This window comes from Panthera uncia, chromosome F1 (assembly GCF_023721935.1).
Source record: "Panthera uncia isolate 11264 chromosome F1, Puncia_PCG_1.0, whole genome shotgun sequence".
Classification (NCBI taxonomy): domain Eukaryota; kingdom Metazoa; phylum Chordata; class Mammalia; order Carnivora; family Felidae; genus Panthera; species Panthera uncia.
Window position 1 is genome coordinate 33,938,031 of NC_064813.1, and position 16,793 is coordinate 33,954,823.

The window sequence follows — 16,793 nt, forward strand, 5'->3', positions numbered from 1 at the left end:
AGCCATTACTTCTGCCTCCCATCCCCTTGTGGCAGTTCGTCTTTTCCAAAGAAGGCTATAGAAATCTTAGATGCTCTTTTCCAATACGACCTTTCCAATGTTACACCCAAAAATGCAGTTGTTTCTCTCCCTCTTGAAGACGGCAGGTTCTGTTACTGCTTTGACCGGTAGGATATGGCAGAAACAACATTGCGCCAGTTCGAGGCATATCCTTAACCGAACTGGAAGCGATCGCTTTCTGCCTCGTTACAGCTGGCCTCTGCTTAAGAAACGTGACTTCTCTGAGGCCATCAGGCTGTGATAAGCCCAAACATTGTAAAACAGTTCTGAAGAGATACCATGTGAAGTGAGACGAAAAAGCACAGAGATATCGGATGTATGAGTGAAGAACCTATCTTGGAGTGGACGATCCAGCCCTGGCCAGGGGAACAATCCAGCCAAACCCTTCTTGAGTCCCTGACCCACAAAATTGTGAGCAAGGTAAAACGTTTGCTTTAATCCATTATGTTTCTGTGGTTTGTTTAATCACAATGTGTAACCTGAGCACTTCTCATTGAAGGAGTTCTTCTCGACAGCTTATGTAATGTTTATTTTTGAGACAGAGAGAGACTGAGCATGAACGGGGGCGGGGAGGGGGGGCAGAGAGAGAGGGAGACACAGAATCCGAAGCAGGCTCCAGCCTCTGAGCTGTCAGCACGGAGCCCGACGTGGGGCTCGAACTCACGGACCGTGAGATCACAACCTGAGTCGAAGTCGGATGCTTAACTGACTGAGCCACCCAGGCGCCCCTGGACAGCTTATATGACTCCTGGCTTTACATTTTGTTGGCCCAAACTTAGTCACATGGCTAAGACCTAGAAGTCTGGGACTTGTTAGTCTCCTCTGGGCTGCAATGTTCCCAATGAAAAATCAGAGCTCCCTACTAAGGAGCAAGAGGAGAATAGACGGCAGGATTGAAAATAGCAATCTTTGACCCAAGTTATGTCTACACCGGTGATTCACAAAATGTGGTCTCAGGACAGCAGCAATGGTATCACCTGGAAACTTGTTAGAAATACAAATACTCAGGTCCCACCCCGGACCTCCTGAATCAGAAGTGCTGGGGAACTAAAGTTTGAGAACTATTGATCCACACTTAGAGAATAAGATTCTTCCCGGTGAAATGTCAGAGACAGTTGATGATCTTTTAAAATCAGGAACAGAGAAAGATGTCTGGTATCACTGCTTCCATTGAACATCATACTTCCTGTTGTGGTCTGTGCAGCAGGAAAAAGAAATAAATGTTATACGAAATATATAGAAAAAGATAAAACTGCCATATTCACAGTTGATATTGTTTACACAATTACAAAAAAAAAAAAACACGAATAGCTTTTCTGGGTAAACTGATTCTGAAATTTATATGGGAAAATGGAAGTTCAAGAAGAGTCAAGATGTTTTTGGAGAAAAGGAAAGAGGTGGAGAGAATTGGCACTGCATGGCTATACCAAAATTCATTTAGAAGTAGAGTAATCAAGATAGTGAGGTATTGACACAAGGATAGAAATATGCGACTGGAAGAGACGAGAGAGCCCAGAAATATGGGACATGTGTCTAAGTGAAAGTGGCATTTAAGATTGGAATGGAAAAGATAGACGAGGAATTAATTAGTTCTGGGTCAATTGACTTCATTCAAAATGACAGTATTGGGTCCCAATATCAGTGCAACAAACAGTATCAATTCCTATTTGGTTAAAGACTGAATGTAAAAAGCAAAACTTAAGATTTTTAGACAAAATCACAGGAAGATGTCTTTAAGGCTACAACACAGAGAAGAACTTCTCGTACAAGATGTAAAACACACAAATCATACCGAAAAGGATTGATGAATTCAACTACATTACAAGTTAGAATGTCTACCCAACAAAAGAAACCATTAAAAAAAAAAAGGACAATTCACAGACTGGGAGAAGATATTATATAACATATAACGAATAAATAATTAATATCCTGAAAATATAAAGATCTCTTGACACAATCCAACAGTTCTGTATGTGTGATATGTTTTACAACATAAGCATAAGACTGAGATTTTTTACTGGATAAATCTATATATTTAAAATCCATACATTCCGGGGCGCCTGGGTGGCGCAGTCGGTTAAGCGTCCGACTTCAGCCAGGTCACGATCTCGCGGTCCGTGAGTTCGAGCCCCGCGTCGGGCTCTGGGCTGATGGCTCGGAGCCTGGAGCCTGTTTCCGATTCTGTGTCTCCCTCTCTCTCTGCCCCTCCCCCGTTCATGCTCTGTCTCTCTCTGTCCCAAAAAAATAAATAAAAAACGTTGAAAAAAAAAATTAAAAAAAAAAAAAGAAAAAAAAAATCCATACATTCCTATTTGTATAGATTTAAAATAAGATGCAGCTAAAGAGAGAATTAGCAGAATTAGTTGAATGGTAAAGTAGAAATGAAGAAATTATCTGAGATACAGCTCAGATATCCAGAGCTAGAAACTATGAAAGAGAAATAAAGAGGCATAGAAGGAACAAGAAGTTCTAGGAAGTATATAATCAGAGTTCCAGAAAGAAAAGACTAAGGCAGAGGAAATATTTGAAGAGATAATAACTAAGGCTTCCCCCAAATTTATCAACAGTGGCACCCACACTGGAGAACAATTTGTGAATACGTACTAAAGTTGAGTGGGTTCATTTCCCAACAATCCAGCAATCTTACCCCTAGGTACGTATATACCATCAATAATGTCTTGTACATATGTACAAGATGATATGTACAAGAATATTCATGATGTTAGTGTTTATAATTGGAAAATACTGAAAATATTCATCAATATGAGAGATGATAGATTATATGTCCACATATTAGAATACCAGGCATCACTACAAATTAATAAACATATGTCAACACAAATAAATCTTGCAAAGATTTTGAGGGATAAAACCAAGGTCAAGAAAGCACATGATACAACGTCATTTATTTAAAATGTACAAATGGGTAATACAATAAATATCACTCAGAGATGAATACAAATGTATTCGAAGTATAAAGAAATGCTCAGAAATACATAAACACCAAACTCAGGATGGCGATTTTTTGCAGGCAGAGTGAGGAGAGACAGAGTTATGATCGGAAAAAGGGCAAATAGGGGTCTTTAATTGTGTCGATAATGTTCTCTTTCTTAAGGGAGAAGGCTCACAAGTTCTTTACATCACTTTTTATAGCCTTTTTTATGGCTGAAATATTCCAAAATATACTTTTAAGCAGCTAAAATGCCTTTGAGAGATAACTGAGGATGTCCAAGAATCGGGGCTGTTTCAACTGAAATGTGAATATAATAGTTTCTGGAGACATTTAACGATTCATAAAATACAGTTTATCCACATGTTACTCTTGACTCTCCATCCTCCTTTCTCCCCAGAAGACACTGAATTTCCTCCAGGTGGCCGATATCATATGTTTTCATGGCACGTATGTTCCCCTTTCTCCCAACGTTCGCCGTGTCCTCAGCGTATAAACATCCCCAAGCCGCTGCTGTCTTTGACGACTAAATAAGAAACTGCTGTCACTTACACCTGCTGTGAACGTCTTGCCTCCCCTCTCACCAGGAGTTCTTGGAGGAGCACCTTCTACTTCCTGTCTCCGGCGCATGGCTTCTACTCGCTCTGCAAACCACTCCTCTCTGGTCCCTGCCCGCTTTGCTGAAAGAGCTCACACTTGGGTTACAACAGTCACTTGAAAGTCAACTCCGGGGTAACTTTTCGGTTTAACAGACCCCGGCTGCCCCTGACGCTGCTGATCTCCGCTGGCCCCCTGAAGTTCTTTTGTCCCCTCGGTTCTGAGATCCTGATCCTTGTCCTCCTCACACCTCTTACTCCTCTTCTGTTTTCTTCATAGTCTCTGGGTTTGCACGCTTTTTATAAGTCAGGTGACCGAACGCGTGTGGGTGCACTTCTGAACTCTCTGGTCTGTTCCGTTCCCCAGTTTGCCTCTCCTTGCACCAAAACCACACGATCTTAGTTGCTATACCTTCATAATTGACCTTAATATCGAATAATACAAGAGCTCCAGACCTGTTTCTCTTCAAGATTGTCTTGGCTATTATAAGGCTCTTAGAAGTCTTTTGTTTCCCCCTAGATCTGTCCCCAAAATTCGGGGGAAATTTTTGAAATTCTAAAGTCTGAGAATATCTTAGTTATTCTTAGTCATGTGAAGGATTAATTTCGGGGACAGCTTCTTCGGAAACTTATCATCCCCGCCACACGTGCTTAGGCTCCCATTTTCTATGCACTTATAATCAGTGCACATCTTTCCCTAGAGATATTTTGGGGAATAATAGCAATTGTTTATGTGTTCATTATAATTATTTTTACTCGCTATCTCCCGCAACCCCTACGCATTAGGTATTATTATCCCATTTGATAGATCAGAAGACTGAGACCAAGGAAAGTGAACCTGCTTGCCTTTCACACAACTGATAACGTTTTAAGTTTGGCATTCAAATCTGTCTGATGCCAAAGCCTGGTTTTATTTTGTTTTTCTTTCACTCTTTACTCCTGCTCTTCTAATGACACAATAGACTAATCACAGAATTGAAACCGAGGTTGTTCGAGATTTGATGCTTACCTATAGTTTCTGCACTGGAGACCACATGACACTCAACATCCGCAAAGAAGGGCTCACTATTGCTTTCTTATTCTAAATATAAATATTGCTCTATGTCTGAATTACTTATTGTTGAGTAACAAATCCCCCCTCGCTGACCCCCAGAGCATAGTGACATCAAACAACTAGTATGTCATCAGGTTGGAGAATTCCGTGGGTCGGGGCTCAGCAGGAAGGGTTAATTTCTGCTCCACGGCTGTGGGGCCTCAGCTGGGGAATAAGAGATGGCTGGAGGCTCCTTCATTGATATGCCTGGTGCCTGATCAGACTCACAAAGGCTGGGTCCAGCTGGGGCTATCAGGCAGAGCACCCTGATGGGGCCTCTCCATATAGTGTGTGGCCTCGGGGTTCCAGGAGAGGGAGCATGTCAAGAGAGCAGGCATTCCCAGAGCAAAAGGAGGACACTGCAGGAACCTTCTGATCTAGCCTCCAAAGTGCCCCAGCAGCACCAACATCGTCCTCCATTAGCCAACGCAATCAAGGCAGATCAGATGCGAGGGGCAGGAACACACAGCCCGCCTCTCAGCGGTAGGAGTCTCAACAAATCTGGGGCCATATCTTAAAACCACCGAGGTTTATGAAAATATCAAGACTTATATCATGTTTTTGATATCTGAACCCCTGATTCTCTCCTTACGGCTAGTATCGGATCTGGGAGTGATGCCTTCACAGTATCCATAGTTAGATATATTCTGCAGGAGACATGTGACTTTTCAATGGGTTCCCATCACCCCTCACGACAGGAGGATGTGGGGTGGTATTAGAAGCAAATTCTAAATCTCCCATTCCTCTCTTCTGGAATTTTCCCATTGCCATGAACCATGAAAAAAAAACAACAAAAAAACATGGCACCGCGTGGTACCCAAGAAATGTAACAGGGAGCTTTTCCCTGACTCAAGAAATTTTATATTAAATTAGGATAATAAGAAATATATGGAGAGATACTTAAATGATATTAAATAAACATGTTAATATTTCATTTGAAGAGTAATAGGGTACATTTACTGAGTACTTAACTTACCACTTGTCAGCACGGTGCTCAGAGCTTCTTTGATCTTTCACGATTCTATGCCCTTTCACTCAAAGCGTGGTCCTCAGACGGGCAGCATTAACATCACCTGGGTGCCTGTTAAAAATGCAGAGCTTTGGGCCCTAGCCCAGACCTCCTGAATCAGAATCTGCATTTTTAACAAGATCCCCAGGTGATTCATGTGCCCATGAAAGCTTTAACACACTGCTTTATGAAGTAGGCACCATTACCATCTGCCCGTGGAAACTTGCTGAAGGTGCACAATGTGGGGCTTGGCAGAGCCAGAATCCAGATCCAGGTCTGATGGGTTCCAAAGCCCCCCACGCTCTTGACAACGACTCCAAAATGCCTCCCAGTAATTCTCAGCACCATTTCAGCCAGGGCTTTGCCACATGGACAACTGTCGTCTGTTTACGGGGAGGTTGTGAAAGTCTTCCATGGTTCTGAAAAAAGAGGCTCAGGAACAGGTTTCTCCACCAAAGCAGCGCTGCTCCGTCCTTGCCCAAATTGTTTAGCCCTCTGTTTCCCCTGAAAGATTGAAGAGTTCCTTAAGAGATGGGGCCATTGCCCTGTCTGTTTTCACAGCTCCAGAAATTAACACAGAAGCTGGCACGTAACACATAATCTGCTCCTTACGGGCTCGTTCATGAATCAACAATAGACCTGTTTGTTCAAGTGATCTGCATAGGTTGTGGACAGTTAACTGGAAGCTGATGTGATTTTGCAATAAGAGAAGGTGCACGGCTTTTCCCTGGCGTTTGTTACAAGTCCAGGATTTCAGCTGCAGAAAACCAAGGCACGGAGCTGTGCTTGGCTTGTCAGTGCGGCTTATCTCTCCATGCAGGCAGCCCCCAACCTCAGCCAAGCAATGGAACTTTCTGAGAAACGTTCTTTCGTTCCCGGCTCTGGAGCACAACTCCTCTGTGGCTATAATTAAACCCCACCCGATTTAGGAAGATCACGATCTGTGAAATGCCAGCAGGCTTGGGCCGCAGATCTCTGTGGTCCCTCCATTTCTTTTCTCTCTCTCTCTCTCTCTCTCTTTCTTTCTTTCTTTCTTCTTTCTAGTCTATTATATCTCATCTCTTCCTATTGAGAAATCTAAGGAGAGGGCATGGACACGGAGTAATGGTGAGGTTTGAGCCACCCGATGCCCCGGTTTGCCCAGGACAGACTCTGTTTATGTTTGGTAGTTATCAACAACATCCTCTTTCACTGTCAAAAACGTCTCTGTTTGGATGATAGATTAGATGGTCACCCTAGTCACTGGGGCCTCGTGATGCCCTGAAGTTACCTCAGGCCAGAACAGGGCCAGTCCCTCACACAGGGATCTGCTTTCTGAACTGGCAAGTCATCCATCGTGGGCAATTTCTGGAAGAATGGTCTTCCCGTCACCTGCTGCAGTCCGCCGCGGAACTGCCGGGGCCCCACCTTGGTCCTACTCAGTCAGAAGCAGGAGCTTCCTTTCCCCCAGGGCCTTAGTCCCCAGGACACATCCTCCCAACACTGGGCACCCAGAATCCTTAGTTTTCAGTCTCAAGGCCTCCAGCTTCCCAGCACCCCTCAGCAGTGGCCTGAAAACACCACCCTTCTTCTGCGCCCCACAGTGCTATTATTAGGTGGTCGCGTCAGAGACTAGAATTGCGATCCCCGGCGGCCCTTTGATCCCCCCCCAATGGAGGAGAGAGAATCGCCGGAAGGGACAGCCCAGCCTGAAGTTAGATAGTCCGGTTTTCTTTTCTCTGGACTCCGGGGGACTACAGGCCAGCAGGAAGGAGCTGAGCTATTCTTAGCCAAGGTGTGGGAGCCTGGCAGGAGCTTCAGGCACTGCCCCAAGGGTCAGAGACAGGAACTGGCCACCCACTTTGGCTGCTTCCCCCCGCCTTTCCTTTGGCTGCCCCTCACACAAGGAAATGACCACCACTCTCCCCTAACCCAGCAGCAACTATGGCTCAGACTTGGCCACCCCCTCGGTCCCCTCAGCAGCAAGCTTGTCTCGGCCTCCCTCGGACGGGTCAGTGTGTGGGTACAGTTAGAGATGGGAGGACGATCTCAGTTCCTTCATGGAACCCTATCACTCCACAGATGCCAAGGCTGAGCTCCAGAGCGGGGTAGAGATTTGTCCAGGCCCACCTGGATACTCAGGGTCTGACCCAGAGCTCTAACCAGTGCCGGGCTGGGACACAAGCTATGGCAGCTATAAGGTTGGGCTGAGATTTCCAAGTGCCAGGCAGAAGGCATGGGCTATCGGTGACAACATCCTGCTAAGTCCTCAGAAAAATGGGGAAAAAAAAAAAAATAGGACAAGATCACCAATTGTGCTTTTGTAGAAAGGGTATTCTTTTGAGTTTATGCTCTTATGAACTTGAGGTTGGAAGAAAACGGCCTGATTTTTATGAAAACGACTGTGCTAGCATACGACAATCCCATGTCAGTCCCTAACATGAAAACATCTCTTACTGATGCGTGAACTAAAAATATATATGTGAACCAATCAAGCAGAGAATACTGACCAGAAAATAAGGCCACGGTTCATTCCTTCATTCAGTAAATATCCAGAGGGTCCGCTGCTGGCCTGCGTCGTGCCAGGGCACAACATACACATGGCTTCGGCCCTCGTGTTGCTTACAGCCAGATGGGGATGACAAGGGACAAACAGGTAAACGCGTGACTGCGAAATGTGATGCGTGCTACAAATGAGCCTTTGAGAGGAGGGTGCTGTAAGAGAGAACAGAAGGGACCCGGTGGGGGGACTTAGTTTCCATCAGGTGTTCAGGGAAGCCTAAAAGTTGAGGAACCATTTTAGAGAGAGCAATGAGGCAAGAGGAGCGAGCGGTCAAAGGGACGGCTCCAGTAGAGATATGGGGTTGGAAGAGCCCTTGGCAAGCTTCAGGGACCTGAGACAGCCGGTGTTGGGGAGAGTGGGCCAGGGGGCCCGATTCGGAGAGGAGGCAGGCACGGTGGAGGCCGGCCCCTTCAGATCTGATTGGTCCCCGTGAGGGGTTTAGCTTTTCCTGTAGAGCAAAGGGAAGTCATTGAAGCATTTTCAGCAGGGGGATGAAATGGCCCAGTTTTAATTTGAAACGTATTATCTCTGCCTGCTGTGTGAAGAATGAATGAATAGGGGAAACACAAGAATGGTCAGAGGGAGATCAGATTGGAGGCCACTTGTATTCCAAGCGAGAAATGCGGGAGATACAGAGAAGTAATAGACTTTCCTCAAGATTATGTTCTACTTGTAAGCAAACACACACACACACACACACACACACACACACGCACACACACACACACACACACACACACACACAATGAGTCAGATTATTTGGCACATTCAATACAGTCATATGTTTGGACACAGGGTTTTAGAGACAAGAGCTGAGAACACTCCAGGACCGGCCCTCTCCCTCTTCAGTTCTAATCCTCTGGCTTTGCTGTGGGGTCTTCAGATGGTCCTGTGCTCACTCCTCTAGGTCAGTACCTCCTCAGAGGAATCCGCCAGGCCCTGTCCCTGCTGTCCCCAACCGGTCCTCCCCAAGCTCCCCGGTTTGGATAGGGCCATCTCTAGAGAAAACCCACATCTGGGAAGCAGCTGCCTGGCCACTCTCACCAAATCATCATCTAATCCAGTTGAAGCTGGAGTGCAGTGAAGGCGTGGAAAACTAGGAAAAACATGAAGCCTGTCCAAGATGGGATCTGGGTAGAGTGTCAGGGGTACCACCCCATCTTTGGAGACATGCCTCCAGGGTAGCCCTGGGGACTTCAAGTGGCCTTTGTGCCTTCCTCTGATCCCTGCGAAACCAGATGTGTCCCACAGCTGTGTACCATCTGCTACCCTCCACCCCAGAGGAAGCTACAGTTGGGGGGTTAAAGAAGTGAGGGGAAGACAGTGACTCTTCTTTGGCTCTGGAGGGTGAGTTATAGGAATGAGTCTAGACTTCCCACGAAGTAGGCAAATGGCCTGGAATCCATCTGCACCGTGGCTCCCCCAAAACTCTCTCCTGGCATGGAAAACAAATTGAAAGGAACCTCAGTGTCCTGGGGCTTTCAAACTCCTTTCCTACTAAGCTGTTCGTAGACTCCAGCTTAGAGACCTCCTCTCTCCTGTTGACTCTACTGCCTGCCCCTCTTCCTTCCTCCACACCCCAAGCACTTGCACCCCAAGTTTCCAAACGCGGATCATTAGAAGTCCTGCAGCATCTAGTCAGGCTGACATGCAAACCTCCCCAAAGGAAGAGAACTGTACTCCCATCCAGTAGATGATGTTATCAGCCCCCCTCCCTGAGCGCAGAAGTTTGGTGCGGCCCAGACATATGGATCTTTTTAGAGACTCATGCAATTTGGCAACCCCGTTTCACACCCTCCAAGGCCTGCTGCTCTGACATTGCTCTGCTGGGAGTGCACCGAGAGAGGGAATGCACAGCTCTTTTCAGGCCCTTGTATTCTTGTTCTTCCCTGGTCGTTTCTCCTGGCAACTCTCTACTCAATCTGGAAAACAAAAAGTGTTTCTCTCCTGGTTCAATCTTTGGCTGAAAACAGAAAGGAGCTGAGAGAGACAGAGAGAGAGAGAGAGAGAGAGAGAGAGAAGGAAAAGAGAAAGAGAGAGAGAAGGGACGAGGGAGGGAGAGAGAGAGAGAGAGATGAAAAAAAGGAAGAGCACAGAACTATACCAGTCAGTCTCCTAAGACAAAGACTAGGAGCTCCTCAACCAGCTACACACTCTGCCTTGCTCCTCCTCCTCCTCTTCTCCATCTCCAGCCACTCCAGGGAGGGCTATTTGCATCCCCCAAGTCTGTGTGGCTGGTGCTGCTGGATTGTGCAGTGCACAGCCTGAGCACTGTCTACTTCGACCCTGCCTCCTCCATCAGGTAATCCATCCTGAGCCCCCAGATGAGTACATTCTGCCTTGCTCTAGATGCTCCAAAATGATGAAAAATGCTTCTGTGGAGACCAAAAGATGTCTCTGAACCTTGGCAGGTTCACACTTGCCCCCCAGCCAGGCACACAGGAGGCTGGCATGTCTCAGAGGGAAGGGAACTTTCTTGCTGCCCCTGGAAGAAAGAATGACTTCTCTGCTCAGAAAGCAGCAGCCAGAACGGCCAAGGAAAGTATTCTGGCACTCAGATCATCTCCCAGCATGAGACGTCTGGTGACCCCCAACTGGGGCATCTGCAAATTTTGAACCCTCAAGGGTGAGGAGGCCATCTTGGATGAAGAGGCTAAACTAGGAGGGTCCCCAAATTCACAGCAATTGGGTAGTCCTTGAGCCATTCTCCCACCCTCTGCCTCCAAAGTGGTCTCTTCCAGGCCCCAGGCCCAACTCAGAAGATGAGAAGTGAGAGAAGTGAGAAGTGAGGAATGCTTTGCCTTTTTCTTCCCGAACCAGGCCTGCACCAACCACCTTATTTTATTTTTGATGGTTTCAAGACAGAAAAGGCCTCTACACAAAGCGTAAGAGTCAATAGCTTGGGACAGATGTTTCCTTTCCAGCCACATTTTCCTGCCCCGAGTTAAAAATAGCTACCCTCTTTGCTTTGGCTTCCGTAAGATGTATGTTATTAATGCTCTCCATTTGGATTTCCAGAGACGAAGATTGATGGGCCCCTGGATTTTCAAGCCTATTGGCCCATGAACTAGATGCAACGTTGGGTGCGAGATGATCCAGCCCCTTGACAGAGGTTCCCTACACCTACCTTCAGGTAGCACCGCAGAGAATTTCCCACGTGAAGAAGGCAGTTTGCTAAGCAGCTCCACTTTTGTTTCTCCGTAAAGTCTTCCTCTTGGAATTTTCTTGAATCAGTTACACCCCGACCCCCAGGGTAGTCTGGGCCCCCTCTGATACTCTGGCTTGAATAGAAATATAAATACTGCCCAGCAGCATTCATGAGCAATGTTGAGATAGGCCTGCCTCATCAGGAAGATTTATTGAAAGCCTAGAAAACACACACACACACACACACACACACACACACACACAAGGGAAATGAGCAGAGACAATGCCAGAAGTGCAGACACACTCACATTCGCAAACAGTGGATGTCTGACCCACTCTCAGAGAGCTGCTTCCCAGGACTTAAAGGATCCTTACCCAAGTTGTTCTCACCACAGACACGTTCACCCTTTAGTCAGGCTGTGTTCAGGGATCACAAGGCTGCTGTCATAGACCATCCAGGTCCTGACAAAGCTAAAGGAAAGAACTATAACCTTTCACTTTCTCAAAATGAAAATAGTTTTGCTGATTATATTTGTTTGTAAAAGTAATGCATAGATGACTATTGTAAAACCCAAATGTACAGGTTGCCTACAGAAGTGGAGAAGAAAGTGATATTCACCCGTAACTTCATCACCAGAGACAACCATTGTGTATGCACGGGATGCATGTTATCGCTTCACACGCCGACCTTTCCCCTCTTCCCGCAATAAAATGGCATCACACTGTGACATGCTTTTATCTCCACTTACGTATCACCAGCTCTTAATAGCTGCAGTAATGCACAGAAAAGCTGTGGATTGTGTGCAAGTCTAGCTGAAATGCTCCATCCTTTCTCTCTTACTCAGAAGCTTGTCCCTTAGGAGCAAAAACTGAGATGGGAGCCCCAGGCCAATGCTTGGAGGGGAGGGGGGAATGAGACATTACATTTTACGCCTCTTTTCTAATCATCATTTTTGCTTTTAATGATATCCTAAGGGGCCTGTGAAAGATGCCAACAGATGATCTCGGGCGCCTGCACTGGGTGGTCAGCCCAAGCTCATTCCCTTCTAAGGAACAGCCCCACCCATTCAAATGCAACTGAGGGATGTTACAGCAACATCAGAATATTCTCCAACCTACTTAAAATATGCACGTGTGCATTTTAATGTATATATACATACGTATACATACAGAAGTAATTTGAAAACTTCTGTGAAAACTTCTGTGACTTAAATATTTGTAACAAATTAAGACACAGATTATTCACAAACAAGTAATGATACAGATTAAAAAGGGAACATACTCCAGATAAAGCACAGATTAATGAGACAAAAGGAATTTTATCAGTAACAATTTGAAGACTTTGATAAATATATAATTGCCTAGGAAAATAAGAACACTTGCTCAAGAAGAAATTTTTTTAAGCTGAGAACTCATAGCAACTAATGGCAACAGTATTTTAAAATGGTCTCACACTAAATACCAGGTCCAAATGATTTCATAGGCAAGTTCTAACAAATCTTTAAGGAAGTAATCATACCAATCTTATAAAAACTCTTCCTGAGAATAGAAAAAAAAAGAAAGAAAAGAAATACTCTCCAACTCATTTTAGAAGGACTTTATAACCCCAATACCAAAATCAAACAATGACAGAGTGATGGAGGAAAAAAATACAGGCTCATTTCATTTATGAATACAGAAGCAAAAATCATAAATAGAAGATTGGATTCACAAATTAAATTCTACAGTGTATAAAGATGATAATAAGCCATGTCAAAGTTGGCCTTAATGCAAAGTTGGTTTAATGGTAGAAAATCTATAAATGTAATTTACTATACTACCATATTAAAAGAGAAAAACCATATATCATTTCAATAGATCTAGGTAAGACATTTAAAGAAATCATAGTAAGTTCATTATTAAAGACAGAAATCTTTTAGTAAATGAAGAATAGAAGGGAATGTGTTTAGCATGAGACAAATTTAATAAAAAATTAAGCAAATGTAGTCCTAAGTGGGGAAACATTAGAATATTCGCCTTTAAGATCTGAAATGAGGCCAGGAAGTAGAAGATCACACAGCTTTAATCTTTGTGGTGGATGTTCCTGTCAGTACATTAACTTAAAAAAAAATAATTCAGAAGAAGGATTGGAAAGAAAAAATGAAATTATCACTATCTGCAGTTGATATGATCATTTACATGGAAAACCCAAAGAATCTATAAATACTTAGAAATCGTAGGAGAATTTCACAAGGTAACTCAATAGAAGATGGATATAAAACAATGAATTGTATTTTCACACTCCAGCAACAAAAATAATTAAAAAGAAGATACTATTTATAATAGCATTAGAGGACATCAATCACCCAGGAATAAATCTAACAAAAGATGAATTAAAGCCACTACAGGAAAAATCATAAACTTTAATGAAGACCCAAACAATGGAGAGCTATGCCAAATTCATGGAAGGAAAGGTTTGGTTTTCTCCAAATTAATCTACAGAGAAGTTCTAATCAAAATCCAAAGGGCTGTTTCGGGGAAGAACCTGATAAGCAGATTCTAAGGCATATGGAAGAGTAAAGAGCAGAGAACAGCCAGACCACTTTTCTGAAGAGAATTTAGAGTCTCACTTGCCCTACCCATATCAGGACTTCCTTGAAGCTGCAGTAAATGAGGCAGTGGTAAATATACACACGGTGACCAATGGATAGAGTCCAGGAACAGGCCCACATTTATATAAAACGTTGGCATAGGGCAGAACGGCATTTCAGATCAGCATGGAAAAGAGAAGCTACTCAGTAAACAGAGCTGGGAAAGTGGTTATCTGCATGAAAAATACATGACACTGGATTAGGGCCAAGTTTTTACCCTGAATCTCTTAGTCCCAACCCCACGCATCTATACTCTCCTCTACAATGCTGGATATATACACTGTGTGTTTGCTCCATTCTTTGAGAACATTCAATTCTTCTACAGAGGCCAAGGAAAGCAAACAAGATGGGCAAAATTCATCAGTTGTATTAACTACAGATAATAAGTAAGCAAGTCTTGTGAGACAGAGGCAGAATTCAGATGTGCTAAAAATAGGTAGCAAGTTTGTAATCTGCGAAGACATGTAAAAATAAAAGAAATGGGGGGGGGGAGCAGTGCACCTGGGTGGCTCATTGGTTAAGCTTCCAACTTCTGCTCAGGTCATGACCTCATAGTTTGTGATTTCGAGCCCCGCCTCAGGCTCCGTACTGACAGCTCAGAGCCTGGAGCCTGCTTCGGATTCTGTGTCTCCCTCTCTCTGCCCTCCCCCCGCTCACACTCAGTGTATCTCTCTCTCTCTCTTTCTCTCAAAAATAAACATAAAAAGAAAGAAGAGGAATATACTGTAAAAAGGGTGGAACAACCAAGATTATTACTTACAGGTAGAAAGGGATAGAAACATTAAATCATAAATCACAGGGTAGACAGCATACCATTTAAGGGTTGACAGCCAGGTCATTATCTACCTAAATTGTCTACCTATTGGTGCCACCATTCTGACTCCTGTATGCTCTGCTTCAGAAATGCTGAAAAGGGACAGAACACGGACTAGCCATGTGAGCAGACCTGTGGCCAGGCCAATCTGTCCTCGCACCCCCCAATAGAGCAAGCATTGGTTGCAAACCAACTGGTTGCAACATTGGTTCCATCAATCTTCTATCTACTTATCCCTTACTGAACCTCAATTCTTGTCCTCATAACTACGCTATCAGAGCATAACACAAGAGAGTAGAGTCCATTCACCCTGCTTGCTTCCTATCCCAAGCAGGTTAACCTACCCCCACTCTTTCCTCTGGTTTCTGACTGTACGTTTTAAATGGGTTCAATAACCTTTGTGATCTGATCATCATAATTTGTCCTGAGCCTTCCTGGTCCGTGGTCTCTACAGCCTGCCTATGGCATACTTGGAGGCTAACACTACACGGGCCTAATTTCCCACAGGACACTGGGGCCAGGAATCTCTATGCCACATTTCCCAGACCCCCTTTTCAGTGGTTTTCTAGTTAGGTTGTGCCTAGAGGGTGTGCTGGAGAGAGAATGGGGGGCAGGAAGAGAAAAGAAGGGATTCACTTCTGACTTCAAGTCCTCACGGCCTCCCTGTGGCCTCCAAACACCTCTGCCACCCAGGCTTCCTCCCTGCCAAACTGGGGTTTAAACCCTGAGAGTTTTCAAAGAGCCAAAACAAGTTTGCAACATGGGAACAAGGTGCTGGTTCCAAAATATGAAACTGGAAAATCAAAATGAACAAAAGTTTTCTTAACCGTCTATAAAAGGTAAACTCGGCCAACTTGTAAACCACAATTCAACTCTTTAACACTTTTATAGAAACGTAATAAAGTTTGAATTAAAAGAACCAAATGAAGAATGTACTTTAAAACTCAAAAAAATGTTTAGACCTTTGCCCTTATTTTTTTTTATACCAAAGAAGTCTATTTAGCATGGGATGGGGGGGCTATTTTAAATTGGTTGATATCACATGGAAGGGTTGGGGCTGGGGTGGGACGATGTCCCATGGTGAGGGTGGTCATAACCTAGAGGTTTATAAAGGGCCTGACAGAGCCTCTCACTCTGGATCTTTCTGTTGCACCCTCCACTATGTGCCATGTAGGTAACTTCTCCTAGCACCAGCTTATGGGATGAAGCAGGGGGCAGAGACACCAAGGGGTAGCCAAGAAAGGCTAGAGCTTTGAAGATACTTGATAGCTCACCTCTATATGACTGTGAGGAAACATACGGCAGGGGCCCCAGGACGGACTTGTGTCCAGTGACCTGCCTGAACCTGAGTTTGTGGGTGGTTGCCGCAAGCTCGTGTGTGCATGAAGTGGTGAGTCTCAACGACCTTGGAAAATAGGAAGGGTAGCCAGTTATCACCCAGTGTCATAGTTGTGGTGCAGACCAGAGAAGAACAGATCCGGTTTCTTAGAAGAACGGATGGGTCAGCCTCCCTTCCCTACACTCCTATTTTTCCTCTCTGAAGTCAGCCAGCCACTTTGCATGGAGCACGTCTTCTTTCTAAACTAGGGCTTCTTGAACTTAGTGTGCGTAAGAATCACGGAAAACGAAAGGAGACAAAAATACAGATTTGAACAGGTACATGCACCCCAACGTTTATAGCAGCATTATCAACAATAGCCAAACTATGGAGAGAGCCCAAATACCCATCAACTGATAAATGGGCAAAGAAGATATATAAAAATATATGTAATAGAATATTACCTAGCCATCAAAAAGAATGAATTATTGCCATTCGCACCAACGTGCTTGGAGCTGGAGTGTATTATGCTAAGTGAAATAAGTCAGTCAGAGAAAAACAAGTACCGTAGGATTTCACTCATGTGTGGAATTTAAGAAACAAAAGAGATGAACATATGGGAGGGGGAAAAAAG

The 16,793-nt window shown here is 44.5% G+C and overlaps 1 long non-coding RNA gene across 1 annotated transcript in view; it reads right to left on the reverse strand.

Moving 5' to 3' along the window:
* The window catches only part of LOC125925333 (uncharacterized), a 28,289-nt gene extending 23,568 nt beyond the window's left edge, over nt 1-4,721 (reverse strand). The window contains exon 1 of the long non-coding RNA XR_007458787.1: nt 4,616-4,721. This is a non-coding gene — a long non-coding RNA (uncharacterized LOC125925333). The remainder of the gene's footprint in view (nt 1-4,615) is intronic.
* Nucleotides 4,722-16,793: the final 12,072 nt, after the last annotated feature.